At 49.5% G+C, this 23,785-nt stretch overlaps 1 protein-coding gene across 4 annotated transcripts in view; it reads left to right on the forward strand.

The window, feature by feature from the left end:
- The window catches only part of GNG12 (G protein subunit gamma 12), a 363,426-nt gene that overhangs the window by 280,629 nt on the left and 59,012 nt on the right, over nucleotides 1-23,785 (forward strand). The window contains exon 1 of one of the 4 annotated variants that reach the window (XM_044002008.1): nucleotides 3,790-4,004. The exons of the other annotated variants lie outside the window; for them this stretch is intronic. The gene's annotated coding sequence lies outside the window, so the exon portion shown is untranslated. Of the gene's footprint in view, nucleotides 1-3,789; nucleotides 4,005-23,785 lie in introns of those variants that run through there. 4 annotated transcript variants of the gene reach the window in all.

Genomic DNA, 23,785 nt, shown 5'->3' on the forward strand with positions numbered 1-23,785 from the left:
TACATTGTCTAACATTTTTATTTGCTGGTCGAGATAGAGCCTAAGCTCCCTGCGGGGAGCAGCAGTTTTGCTTTTCTTTGTTTCTTTGTATCCCTGGCTCCTAGAACAGAGGGTCTGGCCGCAAACATTGATTAACCTTCTATGTGCTGGGCACTGTGCCAAGCACTGGGGATACAAAGAGGCAAAAAACCCCAACCCAAACCATGGTCCCTGCCCTCCAGAAGCTTCCCTTCTCATGAGGGTGCTAACATGCCGCAAGCATGTGCATTTCCTACGGAAACAGGGTCCTTGACATATGGTCTCAGAAGGAAGAGATCAGGAGTTGGGGGGGGAGGTGGCTATGAAAGGCCGCCCTCCCAAGGCAGAATTTGAGCTGTCTTGAAGGATGTCCAGGGGAGCCAGGATAGAGGAGGGGAAACACCCCATTAATGGGGGACAGCCAGGGCGAATGTGGGGAGATGCTAGTGCCTTCTCTCTTGGTTATTTCCAGTTTATCCTGTGTGTAGCGTGTTTGGTCTCAGACACTTCCTAGCTGGGTGACCCTGGGCAAGTCACCTCACCCTGTTGGCTTGATTCCTCATCTGTAAATTGAGCTGGAGAAGGAAATGGGAAGCCACTCCAGCGTCTCTGCCAAGAAGACCCCAAATGGGGTCGCAGAATAGGACACAACTGAAATGATCAAACACAAGTTGTTTGCATGTTGTCTCCCCCATAAGACTGTGTAGCCCTCAAAGGATGGTTCTTTGCCTTTCTATATCCCTGAGACTTAGTACAGTACCTGGCATATAGTAGGTGCTTCTTTAAATATTTATTGACTGACTGACTGACTGACTGCCAAAGTATCTTGTACTAGGAACTCCAGTAGGGTTCCAGTCTCAACTCTAATGCTGACTGCATCCAATGAATGAATGGAAGAACAGTGTTGCCTCATTTTATGGATTTGGAAACAGACTCACAATTCAGTCACTCTCCTAACTTCCCACAGCTAGTAAGGAGTAGCTGGAGGGGATTATGCGATGGATTTGAGGTCCAAAAGACCCGGATTCAAATTTCACCTCAGATGATTGCTGGCTATGTGACCCCGGGCAAGTCACTGAACTCTGCTGGGTCTCATTTTGCTCATCTGTAAAACAAGAGAGTTAGACCCAGGGGCTCTAAGGTCCCTTGCAGCTCTGGACCAAACAGTTCCTGGCACATAATAGGTGTTTAATAATGGCTTTTTTAATTAAGTTGAACCCTTTTCACCCCCACTGTGTGCTTCTCCATTGCTCTTTGGGTAACCCACACCAGGCGGTGCCTGAGGATGCTTCTTAGACCCAAATTGGGCTCACGGGAGATCAATGCACTGCTTTAGTAGTTTGAGGGGCCCAGACAAGTGGGGAGGAAGGGGAGTGGAGGAGAGCCCCACTGAGAATCTTGAGGTCTTGCTTTGTGGATCCAGTACTAGATTTAGCACCGGGAAAACCTGCGTTCAAATCCTGCTTCTGCTTCTGCTGCTGAGGAGCTAGCCGGGTGCCCAGGGCAGGTCGCTGAATTCCCCAAGCCTCAGTGCCCTCATTTGTAAAAATCATCATAATAATGGCTGTGATAATTAGCGCGCCAGATTGTTGTAAGATAATGTATGTAAAATGCTAGGCAAACCTTCCAGTGCTGGATAAATATCTGCAGTTGTTGTGATTCTGATTCCTGACTCTCCGTGCTAATGCCTTCCCTTTCTGATTATTTCTCATTTTTCCTCTATATGTTTGTCCAGCGGTGTTTGCATCTTGTCTCCTCATGAGATTGTGGGTTCATTGAGGGTAGGGACTAAACTGGCCTTTGCCTTTCTTGACACCCCCAGTACCTGGAACACAGTAGATGCTTAATCAGTGTTTACTGGCTGATTTATTGATTGCCACCACTCCTTGGACGGCTTCTCCGGGCCTTCATTTCCCGTGACAAAATGAAGGGTGTGGCTGGGGTGGTTTCTAAGGACCCTGCTGGTTCCCCAGACTCCAGACAGCATCATAAATTTAGAGCTGGAAGCCATCAAATCCAATCATCTCATTTGACAAGTGAGGAAACTGAGACCCCTCAGTCTTTCCCTTGTAGAATTTGCTCAGTTCTCATCCCTTACTCGCTGTGGGATGCTAGGAAAACCCGAGTCTTTCTGAGCCTCTTTCTAAATCCACAAAATGAGAGCAACCCTATTCTTCCTACCTCATCCCATCCCCTTTTGTCAAGAATGCTTGCACATGTGTGTGGGCGTGTATTTATGAGGCGTGGGGACTGCTTCAGCAAGCAGAAATCCCATGACTCCTTGCTAGAAGTCTAGTCTTTAAATTAAAGAAAAAAAGGCTCCAATGAATGAAGGAATGAATGAATAGGAGAATGAATGAATGAATAAATGAAAAACCATTTATCAGACTTACATGTGCCAGGCATTCCCGGGGTAGAGAGAGATAAACCCAAAAGGGAGACAGCCCCTGCTCACAAGAATTTCACATTGGTTTTTTATTCACTCAGTTGAGAGGACGGGAATCCAGGCAGACTCCAGGCCTTCCCTGTATTATTAATTACTATTATTAATACTATAACATCACATTAATAATAAATGACACTTCACTTTGCATAAATGCATTGTTTCACTAGACTCTTTCAACAGCCCTTGTGAGGAAGGCACTCCAGGTGTCACTGTACAGAATATCCGGGTTGGCCAGTCACTTAACCAACACTCATTTAGCATTTACCATGTGCCAGACGCTGTACTTCAGTGCCCATCTAGTCTGCCTTAAGGGCTGTTGGTCATTTTACAGAGAAGATCATTTTATTATTGTACAAATGAGGAAACTGAACTTGGCTTAGCATTGGCCAGCATCAGATCTCGGATTGCAAGAGGAGGCAGTGCTGCCTTTTTGGGCTGCTTAGCCCTTCTACCCCTCAGTTTCCTTATTTCTAACAACGGGGCGGTGACCCTAGAGCTATGATCTTGTGACCCCCACCCCCTGTAGAAGGACCTTTGTCCTTTTTTCTTTCCCTCCCCCTCTCTTCCTTTTTTTCTTCTTCCTTCCCCCTTCCCAAGGACCCTGGTCAACTCTTTCATGCCTCCCTCCCTTTCACCCTCTATCCCTCCCTGCTTCCCTCTCCTGCATTATGCTTCCTTCTCCTGGATTGTAGCAGGGAAAAAGGCAGAAATAAAGGCCGTTGAGTGCCTGCCTATTCACTCTGAATGAAAATGTGGCCAGGAGAAAAGAGAAGGCTGGGTGAGGAGGAGCCTGCAGAGGGAAAACATGCCCAATTTCTCTGCAGAGACCCAAGGCCCCTTTCAGTGAAATGTTGCCCAGCTCTGCCCCCTGGAGTACCAGACAGGAACGCTTGCTCGGAAAAGCTCTTCCCATTGGAGTTTGAATGTACAAAGCAGGCCCTTTGTTCTCATTATCAATAATCCTGGAAGAAACAGCAGCATTGGCTAGATTTGAGAACAGAATTGTTGTTGTTGTTTTCCCCTGAAAATACCCTAGTCTAGAAGTCAGGGCGGAAGACCGTCACAGTTGAGTTATAAAAATCAGAACCGTTTCAGATTATATTAAAAATCTTATCTACAAAGACAAATCAGTAACTAACGTGAATTTAAATGTGCTTTCAGAATGCTTTCATTCAGAACAGATTTCTGTTGCAGAAACTCTGGGTACCCCTATTCAGTCCCAGGGGGGTACAACGACTGTTACAGATAAATAATGGACATAATTCGTTCGCCGGCTGCTTTTGCTGAGCTGCTCAGAATCCTTGGGAGGCTGTTTTGTTTCTCTCCCCTTGGCTCCTTCGGCTGCCGGCCGTGACCTGAAATCGAGCAAATGTCAGAAATACTCCCCTCCCAGCCAACCATGTCTGGGAGATTCTAGATTAGGAAGTCGGGCTCAGCCCAAGTTGCAGTGTTATAATTCGTCTCCGCTCTTGTGAATTACGCGTGTCCTTGGACTGTCGCTGGCCACTCGAAGGGCTGCAGCCAGAGCTAGGCTAAGCAGGTACCATTTTTCATATCTTATGTTTTCAGAATTCTTTTTTAAACAAGTAAAAATGGAGATCAGGTGCAAGGATCTGGGAAGCGGGTGGGAGAAAGGGACATCTTCCTGTATAGTTGATCTTCTCATGTATGCAGAAAGCCTTGTTGATTTGTTCATTTTTGATAAAGCTTTTGGCTGGCGGATCCAACCTGATTCACTTAACGCAGGCTGGGATTCGAATAAGAACCTTAAAAATAAAAATCCCACTGGTTTTGCTTTCACAGGAATGATTTTATTTATTGGGGAAAATGAGGCAAACTGGAACTGAAAGACAGAAGCATGATAATCTTTAAGAGAAAAAAAAAATCCATGTGTAAGATCATAGGTGTAGACCTGGAAGGGACAGAGTCTTGAGATCACTGAGCCCAGCCCTTCCATTTTATATCACAATCAACCAAGAGATATTGATGGAGAGAGTAATTTATGCCAGGCACCTGTCCTAGTGAATGCAGCCATGGCTTGGAGACAGGAAGACCTGGGTTTGAATTATGCCTTGAGAACTCATTAGCTGATGAACATGGGCAGGTCACCACCTCTCTGGACCTGCTTTCTCATGTGTGAAATGGGGGTGGGGAGGAAGAAAGGGTGCAGAAGGCAGGTAATGTCATTTTCTCCCAAGCTCCTACAATTTGCACATGACTGAGACAGGGTTTCAAACAAGATCTTCTGGAGCCTTCATTTCCCCGTATGCCCACCCCACCTCTCCTTTGGTTATGCCTCCTGTCCTTACATCCCACTTATTTCTGGGGGAGGGGAGGTGGCCCCCTCCCCACTGCTCTCCCCAGACTCAGCTGTCCCAGTGTAGACAATGTTCTGCCTTCACAGCCCCTCCCGGCTCCCTCTTGCCTTCCTTATCTGTTCTTCTGGGACTTTTACAGTGCTTGGCAATCTTCTAGTGAGCATTTCATTTTCGTTGTCGGGGGCCTTTGAGAAATTGTTCTTTTCTTCTCATTATTTCATTCCGTGTCATTTCCTATAAAATTTCCCTGAGTTTCTCATATTCCTCACTTCCTCCTGCCCAACAATATTCAATCCTATGGTTAGTGTGCTGCTGCTGGATCTTGAGTCAGTAAAACCTGGGTTCGAATCCTGTCTCTTCTGCTCCTTAACTAGTTCTGGGATCTTAGACAAATCACTTCACATCTGTAAAGTGACGATCTTTCTGCCTCTCAGTCTGTGATCCTTCTGACCCCCCATCTTGTGGCTGCCCCCCTCATTGCCAGACATTCTGTTTGCAGTTTGGCCTTCCTTTGGCTTCCTTGGGGGTGACTGGGACAGGCACTTTTTTCATTCTTTCTGCATCCCGGCCATCCCACGGAAGCCTGAGACCTGAGGCGTGCTCTTGTTAAGCGCCCCTCCATTCCTCTCACACTGCAGGGCTGTTCGAGGAACTGCTTCCTTCTCTAGAAAATGGAGGTGAAAAGGCCACACAACAAACAAATTGAGTTTTTTTAAAAAAAGATCCAGAATTTGACGTCACTGTATAATGACTCTGGAGGATGCTCCTTTTCGCATATTTCGGTCTTCAGCTTGTCTTAAATGTGCTCCCCCCTCCCCTCTTTTCCCACAGGTTCTGTTCTCTTTTTATTCCAGGAATACAGAAACCCATTGCCCCAGGCAACAGGGTTTGGGCTTTTTTTTTAACTACCCCCCAGGGAATTGGCTTGAGGGAGTCACATTTTTCTCTCCTCTCAAATATCAACCCGGGAGCCCAGAGGGAGATGAGGAAAGAGCTGCTAGAGTAGTTCAGGGAAGGATGGGTAAGGGCCTCAGCTCTGAGATCCCCCATCTATGAATGCTCCCTTCCCCCACTGGCCCCGCCTCAAGGAGACTAGTCCATCAGCCCCCAGATGTTACCCCCACAAAGGCTTAGAAGCAAACATCTGGACTGGACCTTAGAGGGCCTCTTGTCCAACCCTTCCATTTCATAGAAGAGGAAACTGAGGCCTCTCTCTGCTTATCCACTCTCTCCCCCTTTCCATTATTAAAAGTGGCCATAGGGGCAGCTAGGTGGCTCAGTGGTTAAAGCACCAGCCCTGGATTCAGGAGGACCTGAGTTCAAATCCGACCTCAGACACTTGACACTTACTAGCTGTGTGACCCTGGGCAAGTCACTTAAACCCCATTTCCTGCCCCCCCCCAAAAAAAAGTGGCCATTAATCCTCTGGGAGGGCAACTGCATTTGTTAACGGTCTCTTGATGGCCCCTCTACCCCAGTCTCCTAGTCTACTTCAGAGCATTGTCCACCAATGACAATATGTCAAAGTGCCCTTGGTGGCCACGTTCTCCCCAGGGCTGGAGAAGAGCAATGGATGCTGGCATGCTCAGAACAGGTGAGTGGCAGGAGGTTTGCAGAGACAGGGGGCCCTTTAGTGGGCTCCCAGCTCACTGTGAAGCCAATAAAGTAGACAGGATATTGAGAGGCATAAGTTCCCAGAATCAGGGGCCAGTCGTCCCTGCATCCTCTGTCCTTCCAGCGGACAGGTCTTTGATTTCTGTCCCCCACCAATCTTCCCTCTGTGCTCAATCCCCCCAAAGCCTCATGAGATGCAGACTTAATGTCCTTCACTATCTTGGCTCTTCTCTTCTGTGGAGACTCCATGATCTCCCCAGCCCCTGGATATCCCCCACCATTACCTCGTATCCATTTTTTGTATGTTTTCTATTGACTTATACATACTGTTTCCCTAGGGAGCCGTCCACTGCTTGAGTGCACAAACATTCGTTCCTGTTTTTCTCTCCCCGTGCCTTGATCTTTCTTTTAGCAGCCATAATGAGCACCTACTGTGTGTGTACATGAGGCATGGGACACAAGGAATGAGAATAGAGGAAGGTGAACCGTGTTGCCTCTCCTCAGGAGGATTACAGTCTGCTTGTTAAACAAGGGAGGAGGCATGGAGGAAATAAGTCTCCAGTGACCAGTCAGTCAGCAGGCATTATGACTGTGAGGAAGGGGTGGGGGGAGTTTCTAGCTGAGCCTTGCAGGAAAGCTTAGGATGCAAGAAAGGAAGACACAGGAACAGAGGGAAAGAGAAGGGCCCGAACTTGGGGCCCAAGCCAAGCCCTGCCTCTTATTGACTCTGTGACTACCAGGAGTCATTCCCTCTCTAGGAGTCTCCCTGTCCTCATCTGTAAAATGGGGGAATAATACTGCGGAGGAATTCCTGCACTCAATAAATTTGCATTGTACTGAGCCCCTGTGTGACAGTCAGATGGGTGCTTAACCTCTCTGACCTTCAGAAAACTCTAAGGGCAGCAGGGTATGGCTGCTGAAAGCAAGAAGCTCTGGCTTCTAGTCCTTCCTCGGTCACCTCCAGCTGTGCGGCCTCAGGCAGTCATTCTCTTCATCTGTAAGAGGCAGGGGTCGGTCTCTTCCTGCTCTGCTTCCAAGTATCGGTGGGCTGCTGTCTACATTGGTGATGTCCTCTAGGGGGCTGTCTCTGATCCTGTGATAATAGAATAGGTACAAGGGGTATTTGGGGGCAGTGAGGACACAAGCCTGCCACCAATAGGGGCTTCTTACAGAGGAGGAGAATCCGATTTTGATGACCATTCTCCATAAGCAGTGAGGACCCAGAGCCGCACCAGCCCCACAAGGGCACGCCACCTAACGGGCAAGCCTGGAATGCTTTTCCAGCTCCCCTCCCCCTCCTGGCTTCCTTCTAGACTCAGCCCAAATCAAAGGCAAGAAGCCTCTTCCTGTCTCTGAGATCACCTTCTACTTAAAATAGAGGGACGGATGGAGAGATGAGTAGATGGAATGATCCTAGATAAATGGATAGATGGACAGGTAGATGAATAGATGGAGAGACAGATGGGCATAGATACATAGGCAGACAGATGAGTAGATGGATTGATAGGTAGCTAAATGAATAGATGGAGAGAAATAGATGGGTGGATACATAGGTAGACGAATAGATAGATGAGTAGATGGATAGATAAGTGGATAGATGGACAGGTAGATGGATAGATAGGTGGATGAATAGAGAGATAAATGGGTAGATAGAGATGAGTAGATGGATTGATAAATGGTAGAAATGGTAAAAGATAAATGGATAGATATATAGATGGGTAGAAACAGATGAATGGATACATAGGTGGATTGATAGTAGATAAATGGATAGATGGACAGGTGGATGGACAGATAGATAAGTAGATATATAGATAAATGGATAGATGGATGGGTGGGTAGGTGAATAGATAGATGGATAGATAGATAGTATATTGTATGTACTATAAGTTATATATTATTACCTAATATATAGTCAATATATTTCACTGTATTACCTAGTATGAGAAATAGTTACAGACAGCATATTGTCTGTTTATACATATATGTATATATGTATTTTGCATATAAATAGTTATCTGCATTTTGTGTTGCCCATTAGCTCATGGACTCCTGCAGGTCAGGGGCCACTTCTGCCTTTGTTTGCATCCCGGCCCTTAGCCCAGTGCCTGTCACATGGTGAGAGCTGAATGCCTTCTTTTCCTGACTCATGCTCCTTTCCCCTACATTCATTTAATTCATCATCACACAGTAAAAGGACCACTGCTGTACAAAATGACTTCCTATGTTCCCGGCTTCCTTTCCCGGCCCCCGTTCACCCCTCAGCCAGAGAACTAGTCCAGACCTAATCCATTATGACTTCTACTATTTCAAGGTCCTGCAATTTTGTCATTGTGAATGTTCCCATTAGGAAATATCACACACAAGAGCTCATTTAATGGGACACTCGCTTCTCTGTCCTCGCAGTGGTCCTGATGAGAACAAATACTGGAATTTATTTACCAACGTCTGTTGCAGACGTCAGAGAGGTAGAGAAATTGTATGACTAACTCTCCAAATTAAATCACCAAAGATGCTTGCCACTTACCTTGGAGGATGGCCCACAGAGTCCAAGTGGAAAAGGGGTTTCCTATAGTCCAGGGGACTGCTACTCCTTTGGGGGGGCACGGAACCCTTTGGCCATCAGCCAGGTCAGGATTGTGGACCCCTGCTTAGAATCAGGTTTTTAAATATATAAAATACATAGGATTGTACTAAAACCAGTTCTCTTAAACTAAGCAAATAACTTTTTTCTCATCTAAGTCTGGGGACCACCTAAAGCCTCCCCAGGGACCTCAGACCCTGCTGGTCAGTTCCTTCAGATGCTCCTGTTTGTGGGTGACACCACCCAGATTGCAGGGAGCCCTAAGACAGTTGCAGAGACTCACACTCCTGTCCACACATTAGAATATAAACCCCTTGAGAGAAGGGACTGTTGTTGCTCCTTCTTTTATCTCCAGTGCTAGGTACAGGGCCTGGAAAGTCAGCATTTAAGCTTGTGCAACTGATTGATAGATTGATGGATTGATGGATTCGTTGGTGGCCAGTATCCTTCCCATGCTGTTCTTTGGGCCTCAAACCATGGAATTCCATCAGCACCAGAGAATGAAAACTGAAGGTCATTGAAGGTCAGTCAACACGCGATGGCTTCCATGGCCCAACAGGCCACAGCATGTCGCCAGTAACAGATTCTGTGCAAGAAACAATGGAAAATAGTGTCAGCATGGTATGATCAGTCATGTCGCACGATCAGTCCATGGGTCAGAACGGTGTCCATTTAAAGACCTCATGGAAAGCTATCAGCATGTAGGAGGGTCCCCCTGTGGCTGATGATGGGAGGATGTGGGCCAAAGTCACGCAGGATGGGCAGGCAGGCATCCAGTGGGCTGGACTGCTGAAGGGAATATCCACATGGGCTTTGGAGCTGAAGGAACCTCAGAGCATGTTCTAATCTCTTTTTGTAGACCAGAGGACTGGGGCCCAGAGATCTTCAGTGACTTGCCCGGAGGCTGTAGGAAGCAGCAAAGCCGTGAGGTGAACCCCAGTCTCTGTGGCTGTATCTCAGGTGTTTGGTGACTTGTCCAAGGTCACACAGGTAGAGTACAGCCAAGTCAGGATTCAAACCCAGATCTTTCCAGTGTACATGATATATCACTAGTCCACAGAAGGAGTGCAGTCAGCTAGGTGGCTCAGCATATAGAGTGCCGGGCCTGGAGTCAGGAAGACCTGAGTTCAAACCCAGTGTCAGATACTTCCTAGCAGTGTGACCCTAGACATGCCACTTAACTCTGCCTCCATTTCCTCACCTATAAAGTGGAGCTAATAATAAAGTTCTAAGCCTAGAGTCAGAAAGACCTGAGTTCAAATCCAGTGTCAGATAAGTCCTAGCTGTGTGACCCTAGACAAATCACTTAACTCTGTCTGCCTCCATTTCCTCAACTATAAAGTGGAGCTAATAATAAAATTCCAAGCCTGGAGTCAGAAAGACCTGAATTCTAATCCAGCCTCAGACATCTCCTAGCCGTGTGGCCTTGGACAAATGACTAACCCTCTCTGGGCTTTGATTTCTTCCCATATAAAATGAGAGGGTCCAAATACCCAGCCTCTCATATTTTTCTAGGTTTCTTTTTTGTTGTTGTTTTGGTTTGGTTTTTTTTTTAGATTGAGTCTCCCTATCTTATCCAGGCTAGAAATTCAGTGGGTGCTTGTGGGCCCAGACCCACTCTGATCAGTGTGGAAGCTTTCATCTCTTGTTTTCCAACCTGGGCCCTCCTGGGGCAACGAGATATTCCCCTGTTCCCGGGGGCGCACCGCCATCACTCCAGACTTAATGAAGACACCCAGCTGGCTTAGCTCAGAATTCCTTTGCTCGAGGGATCCCCACCCTCAGCCTCCCTGGTCCCTGGAAGCCATGAGAACTTTTGTTTTTTGCAGACCTCATTCAGATCAGCGAGAAGGAGCTGAGTCATGAAAAGGAAAGCGACGGGAAGTCTGGCAGCCAATAGTAAGAGTTACTGAAAGCCGGAGAAGAGGGTTAGGGAGGTCAAGCCAGGGCCTGCTCCTCGACCTGGGGGCCTGAACCTCTGACTCTCCACTGCTGTGTCTGGCTTGTTATGCCTCCAAATAAAAGGCTGGAGGGAGACCCAATCATAACAGCAACAACGGGCTCTGTAGATGCGTAATGTCATCATACTTTTGGGGGACTGTGATTTCAGTGGTTCAAGGGACCTCCTGGTGTGGAAACCCCCTCTACCAATACAGAGCAGCCCTCGCTGTGCAATTTCTAGCCTTAGAACAAATGTTCTTGGCCCGGCTTTGTGTCCTGGACACCTTTAGAGTCTGGTGGATGACACCCAGGGGCCCCTTCTCAGAATGCTTTTTTAAATGAATGCAACAAAATACAGTTGATTGCAAAGGAAACCAATTCTATCAAAATACTCTGATCAAAATGTTTGTAAAAACAGTTCACAGAGGCTGGATTAAGAGCCCCTGCTGGGGCAGCTAGATGGTGCAGTGGATAGAGCACCGGCCCTGGAGTCAGGAGTACCTGAGTTCAAATCCAGCCTCAGACACTTAACACTTACTAGCTGTGTGACCCTGGGCAAGTCACTTAACCCCAATTGCCTCACTAAAAACAAACAAACAAACAAACAAAAAAAAAACAAGAGCCCCTGCCTACAAAAGTCTCCGGCAGGGCGGGAGTCCATGTGTGTCTGAGACAGGACTTGACCGGAAGGTAAGGACAGTAGGCAGCCACTAGGTGCCGCCAGAGTGCATAGAGTGCTGGGCTTGGAATCAGAAAGACTCAACCCCTTGATTTCAGATCTGGCCTCAGGCACTTACTTACTGTGTGACCCTGGGCAAGTCACTTTACCCAGTTTGCCTCAGTTTCCTCATCTGCCAAATGAGCAGGAAATGGCCAACCACTCTGGGATCTCTGCCAAGAAAACCCCAAATGGGGTCAGGAAGAGTCAGACACAGCCAAAAAGACTGAACAACAGCAACCAATGCTGGCAGGAGGCTAATTTTGCCTCAATATAAGGAAATCTTTCTTGTAGAGAGACGCGAGGGGCCAGCTAGGTGGCACAGTGGATAAAGCACGTACCCTGGAGTCAGGAGGACCTGAGTTCAAATCCGAACTCAGACATATAACACTTAGCTGTGTGACCCTGGGCAAGTCACTTAACCCTCATTGCACTGCCCCCCCCCCCCCAAAAAGAAAGAGACAGTTCTTAGGCCCCCCCACCCCAGCCCAGACTCACACCTGCCGAGTCATGGACTTGATGTGACACTTTATCAGTCAACAAGCATTTATTAAGCACCATGCCAGGCTCTGTGATTAGCGCTAGGGACAAGGACAAAACTGAAAGGCTCTGCCCTGGACGTGGTCCTGTCCTAGGAGGGTTAGGGTTAGAAATGAATTTAGGGCTAGGGTTTGAGGGCTGAGACCAGATGTGTCCATATAAGTATGCCCAGAATAAATACAAAGACAGTTTAGGGATGGGAGACCCCAGCAGCTGGGGAGATCAGAAAGTCTTCATGGAGAAGATGTGGCTTGAACTGAGTCTTGAGGAAACAAAGAGATTCTCTAAGGTCAAGGGCAGAAAGAAATGCATTCCATGCAAGGAAATCGGCTAGCCCCTCCCTAGACGACTAAGATATTTGACTGGTCCTGTGTGCATTTAAACCAGTTAGGCCATGTCTGCTCTTTGGCCCTTAAGGACAAATGAGCTGCAGACTGTACCTCTCTTAGCACTTCCTCATCTTTAGGTGATCTGGAGGGGAGAGCCCTACATTTGGAAGCTGCATTACCTGAGTTCAGATCCCATCTGAGACACTTAGCTAGCTGGGTGACCCTGGGAAAATCATTTTACCTTATTGGGCCTCAGTTTCCACCTCTGTAAGGTGAGGGGGGGTTGGACCCAATGACCTGTCAGACCCATTCCATCTCCATGAGAAGACCCTGGATTCTCTAAAATTCAGTATCTGTGGATTTTCTTCCTCTATCTCCTTCCCCCTAGAGCACCCCCTTCCCTAGCCCCATTTCAAAGGTGAGTCCCAGAGGTCCGTGGAGGATAATTATTTCTCTGCCCCTCCGTGGGCCCCAGTCAAGCATAAGCTGTGTAAATAAGGCCCAGACTTGAACTAAGCAAGGGCTTGACTTTCTCTCATCGACCACACGATGTCGCTGTTGGCCAGATAGCAAGGAACTTGGCCACCTCACCCCCCCCCCATCAGATTTTGCATGAAAAATAAGAATTAGGGCCTTGGTGGTGGGTGAAATGAGGCCCTATGGAAGGGGACAGGGCTTGTCATTGGGAACAGGCAGCCTCCCAGTAGCAACTGATTAAAGAAGGGCTGGGCAAAGCCCCCGTAGGTGTCTGGGGGAATGAGGAGAAGAATGATAGACATTTGTATGTTCTATGGCAATATTTTATATTAATATTATGTTCTGTGTCACATAATATTTTGTGTTGTATATAATAGCATTGTTTTTATACTATATTAATATTGTCTTATTAACATCTACAATTAGTTTAGCACCTTAAGGTTTGCAAAAGTGCTTTGAAAAATAATCGCATTGGAGTCTCACAAAACCCCTGTAAGGCAGGTGCTGTTATTGATGCAGATGAGGAAACAGAAAGAATCAGAGCGAGGCGAAGAGACGTGGCCAAGAAGTGACCTCTAGGTTCACTTAGAACTGGTGGGGCCCTTAGAGGTCATGTAGGCCAGAGGTGTCAAACACAGGGCCAGCAGCTTTCTAGTGTTAGAGGAATCCAATTAAAAGAGAATGGGGGGGGGGGGGCAGCTAGGTGTAGTGGATAGAGAACCGGCCCTGGATTCAGGAGGACCTGAGTTCAAATCTGGTCTCAGACCCTTGACTCTTACTAGCTATGTGACCCTGGGCAAGTCACTTAACCCTAACTGCCTCACACACACACACACACACACACACACACACACAAAAGAGAGAGAATCAGGAAACTTTTAACAAAATGAATAAAATGCAGTACATCTTGGAGAATGCTCCCGTGTGTGTTTCAGTGGCCCCAGTTCTTAGGTGATTCTGACAATACCCTCCTTTTTTTCAGAAGAGAGCCAGTGTTCAGACCTACGTCCACCAGCACCAAACCCAGGGCTCTCACCAGTGCCAGGATGCCCTCCCGTCTGGTTCTCCAGTGTTTAGAGGGAAGCGTGGGACAGGACTGGGATGAGTGGTCACTAGAGGGAGCCCTTTGCTTCAGATTTCTCTCCAGGCTTCTACTGACCATGAGGCCTCCACAAATGTGGAATTTTTCAGTGTGCTCTCTGCCCGGTACAACCTGGCAGGCTCCCACGAAACATCTCCTAGTGTTACAATCTGAATCTATTCAGTCCAGAACGGTTCTGGTCTTACCTGTCGCCACCTGGAGGCATCTGCCAAAAATGAAGTAGGATAACAGTCTCAGATCTAGAAGGACCCGTCTGGTTCAACCCTTCTGTTATACAGATGCAGAGATTGAGGCCTGGGGTAGTGAACCGAGGTAACACGGGTCCTGAGCAGCAGAGGACTTGAACCCAGGCCCTTTGACCCCCAATCCAGTACTCATTCTAACTACCCCACTAAAAGGGCTCTTCTGAATAGTGCTCTTACCACTAGACTAGCCTGCCTACCTCTGGGTGAGGCAGCTAAGACACAAAGAGGGACAATGATATTTAGAAAGCTCTCGGGAGCCCCTTCCAAGAGAATGTGGCCTGCCTTGAACTCCTCGGCTTCCTTGTGTTTTATCAAATGGATTTCCTCCAGCTTCTTGTTGTTGGTGTGTGCCCATTGGAGACGACTGCCGTTCTGCCCAGCGTTAAAGGCCGTGTCTCACCGGGTGGGGGAAGCACTGCTCTTGTGAGGGAGGGCCACTCTTCCTTTGTGTGAGTTCCCTCACTTCTTCCAATCTGTCAGGTGAGGGGGCTGACTTCGGCCGTGCCTTTACTGTTGTTCAGTCGTGTCTGACTCTTTGCGACTCCATTTGGCCTTTTCTCGGCCCAGATACTGGGGTGATTTGCCATCGATTTCCTTCTCCAGCTCATCTTTCAGATGAGGAAATCGAGTCAAACAAGGTGAAGTGACTTGCCCAGGTAGTGAGTGTCTGAGGCCAGATTTGAACTCACCTTCCTGACTCTAGGGCCAGCGGTCTCTGCCCTGCTGCCCGGATGTCTTTATTAGAAGTCTTCAAGTAGAGGCTGGGTGACCATTTGCTGGGGATGTTATCTTGGGACTTCTTTTCAGGGATAGATTGGGGGTATTGGCCCTCACGGTCCCTTCCAGTTCTCAGATTGGTGACTCCATGATCAATCAGTCAGTAAGAATTTGTCAAATGTCTCCCTTGTGACAGGCACCGGAGATGCAGATATGAGGACAAAAGGAAACAGTCCCTGCCCCTGAGGAGCTTACATTCTTTTTTTTTTTTTTTAAGTCAATTAGGGTTAAGTGACTTGCCCAGGGTCACACAGCTAGTAAGTGTCAAGTGTCTGAGGTCGGATTTGAATTCAGGTCCTCCTGAATTCAGGGCCAGTGCTTTATCCACTGTGCCACCTAGCTGCCCGAGCTTACATTCTTTTAATGGTCTGTAAGGTCTCTTCCCATTTTCACAGTCTGTGCCCTTCATTCTAAAGGAAACTGCTGGAGCATGCCTGCTCAGTGTACTTTACTTACTCCTTGCATTTTTTTCTGGCAAAATCTGGTTTGGAAAACCTTCCCCCTCTACTCTGTGTTGCAAAGATTTAGGCAATGCGAGAGTCTCTGTGGCCATGATGGGAGGAGACACAAGAATGCCCCAGTGTTTGTGTTCCACCTTGGCTACATGTTGGGCTGCCATCCCAGCTTTAGAGCTGGGGGTCAGGTGGGTATACAAGCCACACACATGCAGATAGATGGCTATTGGGAGATGGATGGCCCCAGTGGAGCCGGGAGGACTGGCCTTGGGTTACAAGGTGATATTGTTCAGCATTGCTGATAAGGTATGGACTGTGGAGGAGAGGGCAGGGCGAGGTGAATCACTCCCCAAGCGTTGTAACTCTGCCCTGGCCTTTTTCTTGTCTTTTGTCTTCACAAGTTATTGCCCCAGGAAAGTGGTAGAGACAAAACTTGCAGAGACTGGGACCTTGACTGCTCGGTGCTCATCTGGCTTTTTAAAAAATTTTTTTAAGTGAGGCAATTGGGGTTAAGTGACTTGCCCAGGGTCACACAGCTAGTAAGTGTTAAGTGTCTGAGGTCGGATTTGAACTCAGGTACTCCTGACTCCAGGGCAGGTTCTCTAGCCACTGTGCCACCTAGCTGCCCCGCTTTTTTTTTTTTTTAACATACCCCCCCCCCCCGGCTGCTTTCTCTCTGGGGGCTTCTTTTTAGAATTGAGGAAAGCGAGGCCCAGCAAAGGAAGTGACTTACCCACGGTCACTTAAATTCCCTGAGTCTCAATTTCCTCATATGAAAAATAGGGACCAAGATGAGCCCAGGGCCCGCTGCCCAGTGTTGTAAAGAGGTTCACATAGCCATGTATCATTCACTCTGCAAACTTTAGCTGCTGCACACCTCTAAGGCCACTAGGGGTCGCCATGGACAATGTACTAACACTAGTAGTAAGAGGTAGCATTTACATACAGCCTTAAGGTTTGCAAAGTGATTTACATATGTTGTCTCTTTAGATCCTTATAACAAATTTGGGCTCTTATTACAGCAAGCACTTAACAGATGTTGCTTCATGGACTCAGTTTAATTTGAGGTGACCTCCAGAGGTCATCTAGGCCACCCCCCCCCATTTTACAGATAAGGAAACTGAGTCAGAGCAGGGAAGCAAGTGACCCAGTGAAAGGCAGAACTGAGATTTGCATTCAGGTCTTCTGACTGCCTCCCACCAAGGCCGTGCAGTCTCTCAGTAAGAGAGGTGGGCTTGGAGCCAAATGTTCTGACTCCTGGAACAAGGTTCCTTCGGCCTCTATGAGGCTGGGTGCCAGCATGTGCTCTGAGTGTCCGTGCTCCCCCAGCTTCCCCGAGGTCCTCCCTGACCCGGGCTTCTCCAGAACAACCCACTGCTTCTGCTGAAGGAAACCCTCAGTTCCAGCGAAATCCAAGAGCCCTCTGCAGCGGCTGCCTCCTCGCCCACCCTCCTCCTGGCCACTCTGGACCTGCCGGCGGGGGCCGGGGAGGGAGGCAGCCTGTGAATCTCAGCTCTGCCTTCACCAGCTGGGCAGCCTGGGGCAGTGCTGGTCGCCCCCACAGGGGCCCCAAGGTCCCTTCCACAGCTATACGTCTCCCATACAGCCGGCCTTGATTGAAGGGGTGGAGTTGGGAGAAGGGGGTTGCTACCAGCCTTCGGGAGGTGATTGGAGTCTCCTGTGATTCTCTTTCTCTTGCTTCCTGCCCTCCACCCAGATTGTAACTTTGCAGATGCATCTTTATTTTTCTCATGGATGTGAATATATTTCACTGAAGGGCAGCTTCAACCCTCAAGCTCTTTCCCACTCTCTATCACTCTCGTCCATGCTCTTCCATAAACCCTCTGTGGGCCATCCCTCCAGTGCGCTGGAGGTCAAAATCAGCCATTCAGTCAGTCAGACAATGGGCATTCATTGTGTGCCAGGCACCATGCTGGGCACCGGGAATATTAAGACCAGAGGGAGATATTCCCAGCCTCTAAGAAGCTTACACTCTATTGGGGAATAGAATACTCGGATATTTAATTGGATGGATGGATGGGTGGGTGGGTGGATAGGTGGATGGATGGATGGATGGATGGATGGATGGATGGATGGATGGATGGATGGATGGATGGATGGGAGGTAGGGTAGCTTAGTGTGACTACCCCAGGAGATGGCCTGAGTGGGCAGGGACCAGCCAGCTCTGGGGTACCCCAGGAGGGGCCCTGGGCTCACAGCTCTGAGGAGAAGGAAGAGAACTGAAGTGACTCTGGTGCCTCCTTTGTTCCCCAGTTATCTCTGACTCTCTCAATATAGCCAGCCTATTGACTTTGCTGCTCTGCCATTTCCTGTTTATCTCTTATGCCACTTGGTGCATGTGAGCCATCCCTGGTCAGACCTCCCTTCTCAGGGACTGCTTCCTCCTCTGCAAGGTGTGTTGATGGGCAGGGGGTCTAGTGAGCTTCAACAAGCATTTATCAGGAGCTTGCTGTGGTGTCCTGTGCACAGAGCACTGGATCTGGAGCTAGGAAGCCCTGAGTTCAGATCTGGCTTCAGATACTAACTAGCTACATGACCCTGGGCAAGTCACTTAACCTCTCTTTGCCTCAGTTTCCTCCTCTGTAAAATGAGGATCATAATACCCACCTCCAGGATTGTTGTGAGGCTGAAAATGAGATGATATTTGCAAAAATACCCTGCAAACCTTAAAGGCCATTTATTTATACATGTGAGTCGTATATTATCTCATCTGATCCTCAAAACAACTTTATAATGGAGATGCTACCATTGTGCCTGCTTTGCATTGGTGGAAACTGAGGCAGATAGCAGTTAAGTGACTTGCCCAGGGTCACATAGCTAGGAAGTGTCTGAGGCTGGATTTGAACTCTGGTCTTCCTGACTAGGTCTGGCCCTCTATCCACGGAACCACCTAGCTGCCTATATCCCAATACATAGATACATGCAGACATATAGGCATGTGTGTGTCTATGTGTATGTGTCTGAATGCACCCATGCATATATTTGTAGCCCACAGAGCTCTTTGCAGAACGCTGGGCTGGCTGCGGGGAGTTGGTTTTGTTTTATTGGGGGAGGAGGAGTTGTTCCAGACTTGTTGTTTGGCTTGGTATTGGGAATTCCCAGTGTGAGGACTGCCTCAGTGGGTGAAGATGGGCAGATCCTTTGTGACTCCTGGTCCCCGATTGCTGCTAACACTTACATTGGCTTCTTTTTCATTTGCTAAGTAAATCCTAAGGAGGGAGGAGGAAGGGCCAGCCACCAGGGCCGGACTAGCCGGTCCCCGAGGTCTGAGCCAGCCTTAGAAGGCTCCTTGCCCGGATGGGTGCCCCCCCCCCCCCCGCCCCCAGCCATGCCTCTTTTCACTGGCCAGGCTGCCTCCTTTTTTGGTATCAGCTCTTCCCTTTGCAGAATCCTTTTACAAAGGTCTCTTGTCATTCCCCTCCTCGGGGCAGCCGCCTGTCCTCGGCAGGCAGGCCAGGGTGATAAAACCTCCTTGCAGCAGCTGTCCAGGCTCCCCCTCCTCCGCCCCAGCCCTGGGTCCCCAGAAGTGTCATTCAAGGCCTGGGGAGTTAATGATCCCCATGTGGACGCCATGGGGTCCTGCAAATGCAGGAAACCCTTGAAATAGACAAGCCCAGCTGAGCTGCATTTGCAGTTCACCAAGATCCCCCCCTCCCCCCAGAAACAGGCAAATGACCAAAAAATAAAAATAGATTCTGTGGTTTGGTTTGGTTTGGTTTGAAAGAAACCTCCGGGGATGTGCTGGGACTGGAGTGTTCACCCCCACTTAGTCCCAACAGATGTGGGCTGATGGCCCCAAAGTGCCTACTGTGCGCAGGACCCCATGCTGAGCAAGGTTCAAAACCAGCCTAGCCTCGGAGGAGCTCAGAGCCCGACGTGGGAGACACAAGCAAAGGGGCTGATTTGGGGCCGTCTTAGAGTGGAGACCCCAGAATCAGAGTGGGGGGGCTGGAAAGGCTGCCTGCAGGGGGTGGGGTTTGAGCTGAAGCTTCAGGGAGGCAAAGATCAGCCTGGGCTGTGGGGTGGGGGCAAGGGGGCAGGGGCAGGAAGCACTCGGCTGCTGGGTCGCTGCACTGCGGGGTCCTCTGTGGGTCCCACTTTCCCTGGCCTTGCCAACCCGCTCGATGAACCCCAGGCCAGTCGTTCACCCTCTGGTTTTTCATCTGAGGAGTTTCTTCCATTTCTAGGACGAGGGGCCCCAAAGCCATCTGCCCACCCCCATTTAGCCCCAGCCATCTGCCGAACAACTGAAGGTCAAGCCTGCAGCTGCTTCAGCTCCGGCATAAACCCAACCTGACCGGCCTGCCTGCAGCTGTGTGCACACACAGACACACGGTCTGCCCCCGCCCCTCCACCTTCCTCCCCCAGACTCCGCACCTCTTACTCAAGGAACAAGAATCACATCAGCGTTCCCTTTGCTCGTGGAAAGGGCCCCAGCCTTCCACCACCCCATCCCTGCCTGCGCCAAAACCCCCTTCCTGCCCACTAGCCCTATGCCTCTAGGAGAACTATAAGCTCCCTGAGGGCGGGGCTGCCTCCCTCAGCATCCAAGAGACTTCGTGAGATGGTGGGTAGAGCTGGCCTCAGTCCAGAAGACCCGGGTTCGCATCCCACCTTTGAGAGAGAGAATGATTGATTTAGCTGTGTGACCCTGGGCAAGTCACCTAACTTCTTCAAAACCAAGACTATAAATTGGAGAAGAAAGGCAGACGTGGGTCAGTAGACAGTCACGTCTCTCTCCTGTCTGCAGCAAAGGGCCTGGCATGCAGTAAGTGCTTAATAAATGCTAACATTCTCATGTACCTATAAAATAGGCCTGAGAACAGTTGTCCTACCAGTGCCGGGGGGGGGGGGGGGTGGTGATTTCTGAGCTCTCTCTATAAACCTTGAAGCCTTATAGAAACCTTAGTATCCATAGAAGGGACCGTTTCACTCTTTGTACTTGGCATCGAGCCCAGTGCCTGGTATACAGTGGGTGCTTAATGAATGCTTACGGATCGATATCATAGTTGTTGTTACTTGGTCAGATAGGAAAGTACCTTTGGAAGGACAATCCAACAGCTCACAGCCACAAGTTCCTCCTCCTTGAAGCTTTTGAGGACAGCGTTGCATCCTCCACCCCCAGTTCCCCAAGCTCAGTCATTGCTCTCTAGGAGTTAACAGATTGGATGGAGCTTGTTATTTCACTGGTCTACAGAGGTGCCAGAAAAGGGGCTCCCTCCACCCATGATGTGGGTCAGCTGCTTCTCTATAGAGTCTTCTAGAGCTGCCTAGTGCCCTGGGAGGCTAATGGATATATTCTGTCACATAACCAGTGTGTTTCAGAGATCGAATGGGATTAGGTTCAGAGACCAGCTTTCCCCACCCCCAGCATGCTTCCTCTCACAGAAGAGGGAGAAAGAAACTTAGGGGGGGGTATGGGGCAGCTAGGTGGCGCAGTGGATAAAGCACCGGCCCTGGATTCAGGAGGACCTGAGTTCAAATACGGCCCCAGACACTTGACACTTACTAGCTGTGTGACTCTGGGCAAGTCATTGCCCCACAAAAATAAAATTTTTTTTTAAAAGAGAGGGGGGTTGTCCAAGGAGCTTCCCCCTCCCCCAGGGATACAGACATAGAGGAGGTGGTCCAAGGAGCTTCCCCCTCCCCCAGGGGTACAGACATAGAAGGGGTGGTCCCTCGCAGAACCAAAGAAGCCGCCTGCGAATGTTTGGAGGTGTCAGGAGGCGCTCATCAGTCCTTGGGAGAAGCAGGGTGAAGGAAGAATGAAGCACCCACTGGGGCAGTGGGAAGAAAGGGTGCCTGGGTGAGCGTGGCATGCGTGCCGTGCACCCTCGGAGGTGCAGACGTACACCAAAGACTCCCCGGCGTCCTGGTGAGCCTCCCCCGAGCTTAAAGGGATTGTTGTAGTGAATGTGCCGTGAGATCATACCACGCTGACTAATGTGAAACCCGAGATGGCAGGGCCGTTGCCTAATTTGGAGCCGGCCCTGGTTTGTTTTCTTTGTTTAAAGGGAGATCGACTCTCAGAAAACTTAGCTAGGACATTCCTCCCCGACCCGAGGGATGGCTGTGTAATAAACCCCCTGGAAGACGGACCTCAGACCTGGAAATGCTTGCCCTGGGGTGCCCTGGGGCCCCGGGGGGAGCGGGGGGTTTGATGGAACTCTGTGCAGAGTGCATCGTGTCCTGGGTCACCTGGGTACCAGGTTTGGGCTAATGCAGGGGTCTCCACCCAGGGTGTTTCACTGAGGGAAGAGAATGCTCAGGACCAGAGCCAGCTGCTGTCCTCAAAGTTCTGAAGAGGAATCACACGGCATCTTACCCTTGCTCTGCATTGTGCCAATGACTAGTGTGGGCAGAGTGGGCTCCCAGTGATGGAGTGGAGATGAGACCGAGCCCCCCCCCCTCATGGAGATTACCCTCCACGAGGGGGATGAGATGCTCATTAGAGATACAAACCAGACGCCTCAGCGAGGCCAGGAGGAATGTATTTGGAGTGGGAAGCCCCGAGATCCAGCGCTGACTTGGTGACCTTGGACAAGTAACCAAACATCCCAGAGCCTGCTCCCCAGCCAAGCAGTTACCCAATCATTAAGCACCTGCTGTGTGCCTGGCATTGTGCAAAGTGCTTTGTGGGTGATAACTCCATGGATCCTTGCAACAATCTTGGGAGATTGGGGTCATTGTCCCCATTTTATGGATGAGCAAACTGAGACTTAATAAATGCTCGTTCCTTCCCATGTAAGCCCCCATGTCCCAACATGTGAGGGAGAGGGTGGATGCTTGCATGAGGTTGGGGTGGGGACAGAGGGGGGCCATATATAGTGGGTTTCCTCTCTAGCCCTCAGCTCCTCGTTCCCCCTTACCACCACCCCCTACATCCCCATCTGTTGTCAAGGCCTGTGATTTTCCGTCCACAATATCTATCTCTTAAACGCCCCTTTCTCGCCTCTGACTGCCCTCCCCAAGCAGGCCCTTATCCCCTTCCACCTGCATTATTGCAGTAGCTACTGGGGAGGGGGACTACCTGCCCCAAGCCTCCCCCCACTTCAGTCATCCTCCATTCAGCTGCTAAAGTGAATTTCCTAAGGGCAGGTGGGGTCTGTCATCCTGCCCCCCTCCCATTCAGTCAGCCAGTGACCGCCTCCACTGCCAGGACCAAATATAAAATGTTTGGTTTGGCTCATAAAGTCCTTCCTCATCTGACCCCTTCCTCCCGGACTGTCTTATACCCTGCCCCCCACCTTCTCCCGACCCTTCCCACATACTCTGTGGTCCCCTGTGGGTGCAGCCTCCTCCTCTGCCTGCCCCAGAGCATTCCATCTCCCCCTGGGCATTTTCACTACCTGCGCTTCCTCCAGCCTCCTCGGGCTTCCTTCAGACATCAGCTCAAGTCCTGCCTTGTGCAAGAAGCCTTGTCCAGTCCTTACTGCTGATGCCCGCCCTCTGAGGCTACCTCCAAATTATCCTGTCTGTATCTTGTTTGTGCCTGGTTGGGTGGTGTCACCTCCCTCATTAGATCAGGAGTTCTGTGAGGGCAGGGACTCTGTGTGCAACCCTTATAGGGGGGGGCAATAAGGGTTAAGTGACTTGCCCAGGGTCACACAGTTAGTAAGTGTCAAGTGTTTGAGGTTGTATTTGAACTCAGGTCCTCCTGAATCCAGGCCCAGGGCTTTATCCACTGCGCCACCTAGCTGCCCCCAAAGTGGGGTGTTTTGTTTTTGGTTTGTGGGGGGTTTGTGGGGCAATGAGGGTTAAGTGACTTGCCCCGGGTCACACTGCTAGTAAGTGTTAAGTGTCTGAGGCTGTATTTGAACTCAGGTCCTCCTGAGTCCAGGGCCGGTGCTTTATCCACTGCGCCATCTAGCTGTCTCCTGTGTGCAGCTCTTATTACACTTCTTGGCACATCATAGGTGCTTAATAAATGCCTGAATGACATCATCCATTCTTTGTTCTAGCATTTCATGTTCTAAGGTCCCCTCCAGCCCCAGGTTTCTCTGACCAACACTTAGAGAGCATTAATCAGTAGCACCCCCTGTGCTTGTGGAGGGTAGAGTCATTGAGCTCCCACCTTGAACCAAATTCCCACTCACTGAATGACCCAAGGTCCTCTCCTCTCTCCTGCTGTTGCCTCCGGCCTCCTGCCCGGTCACATCTCCCCATTGGCACATCCTGCCAGCCGGCATTGTTTGCATAGTGT

Source organism: Dromiciops gliroides, chromosome 4, assembly GCF_019393635.1.
Source record: "Dromiciops gliroides isolate mDroGli1 chromosome 4, mDroGli1.pri, whole genome shotgun sequence".
In the NCBI taxonomy this organism is placed as follows: domain Eukaryota; kingdom Metazoa; phylum Chordata; class Mammalia; order Microbiotheria; family Microbiotheriidae; genus Dromiciops; species Dromiciops gliroides.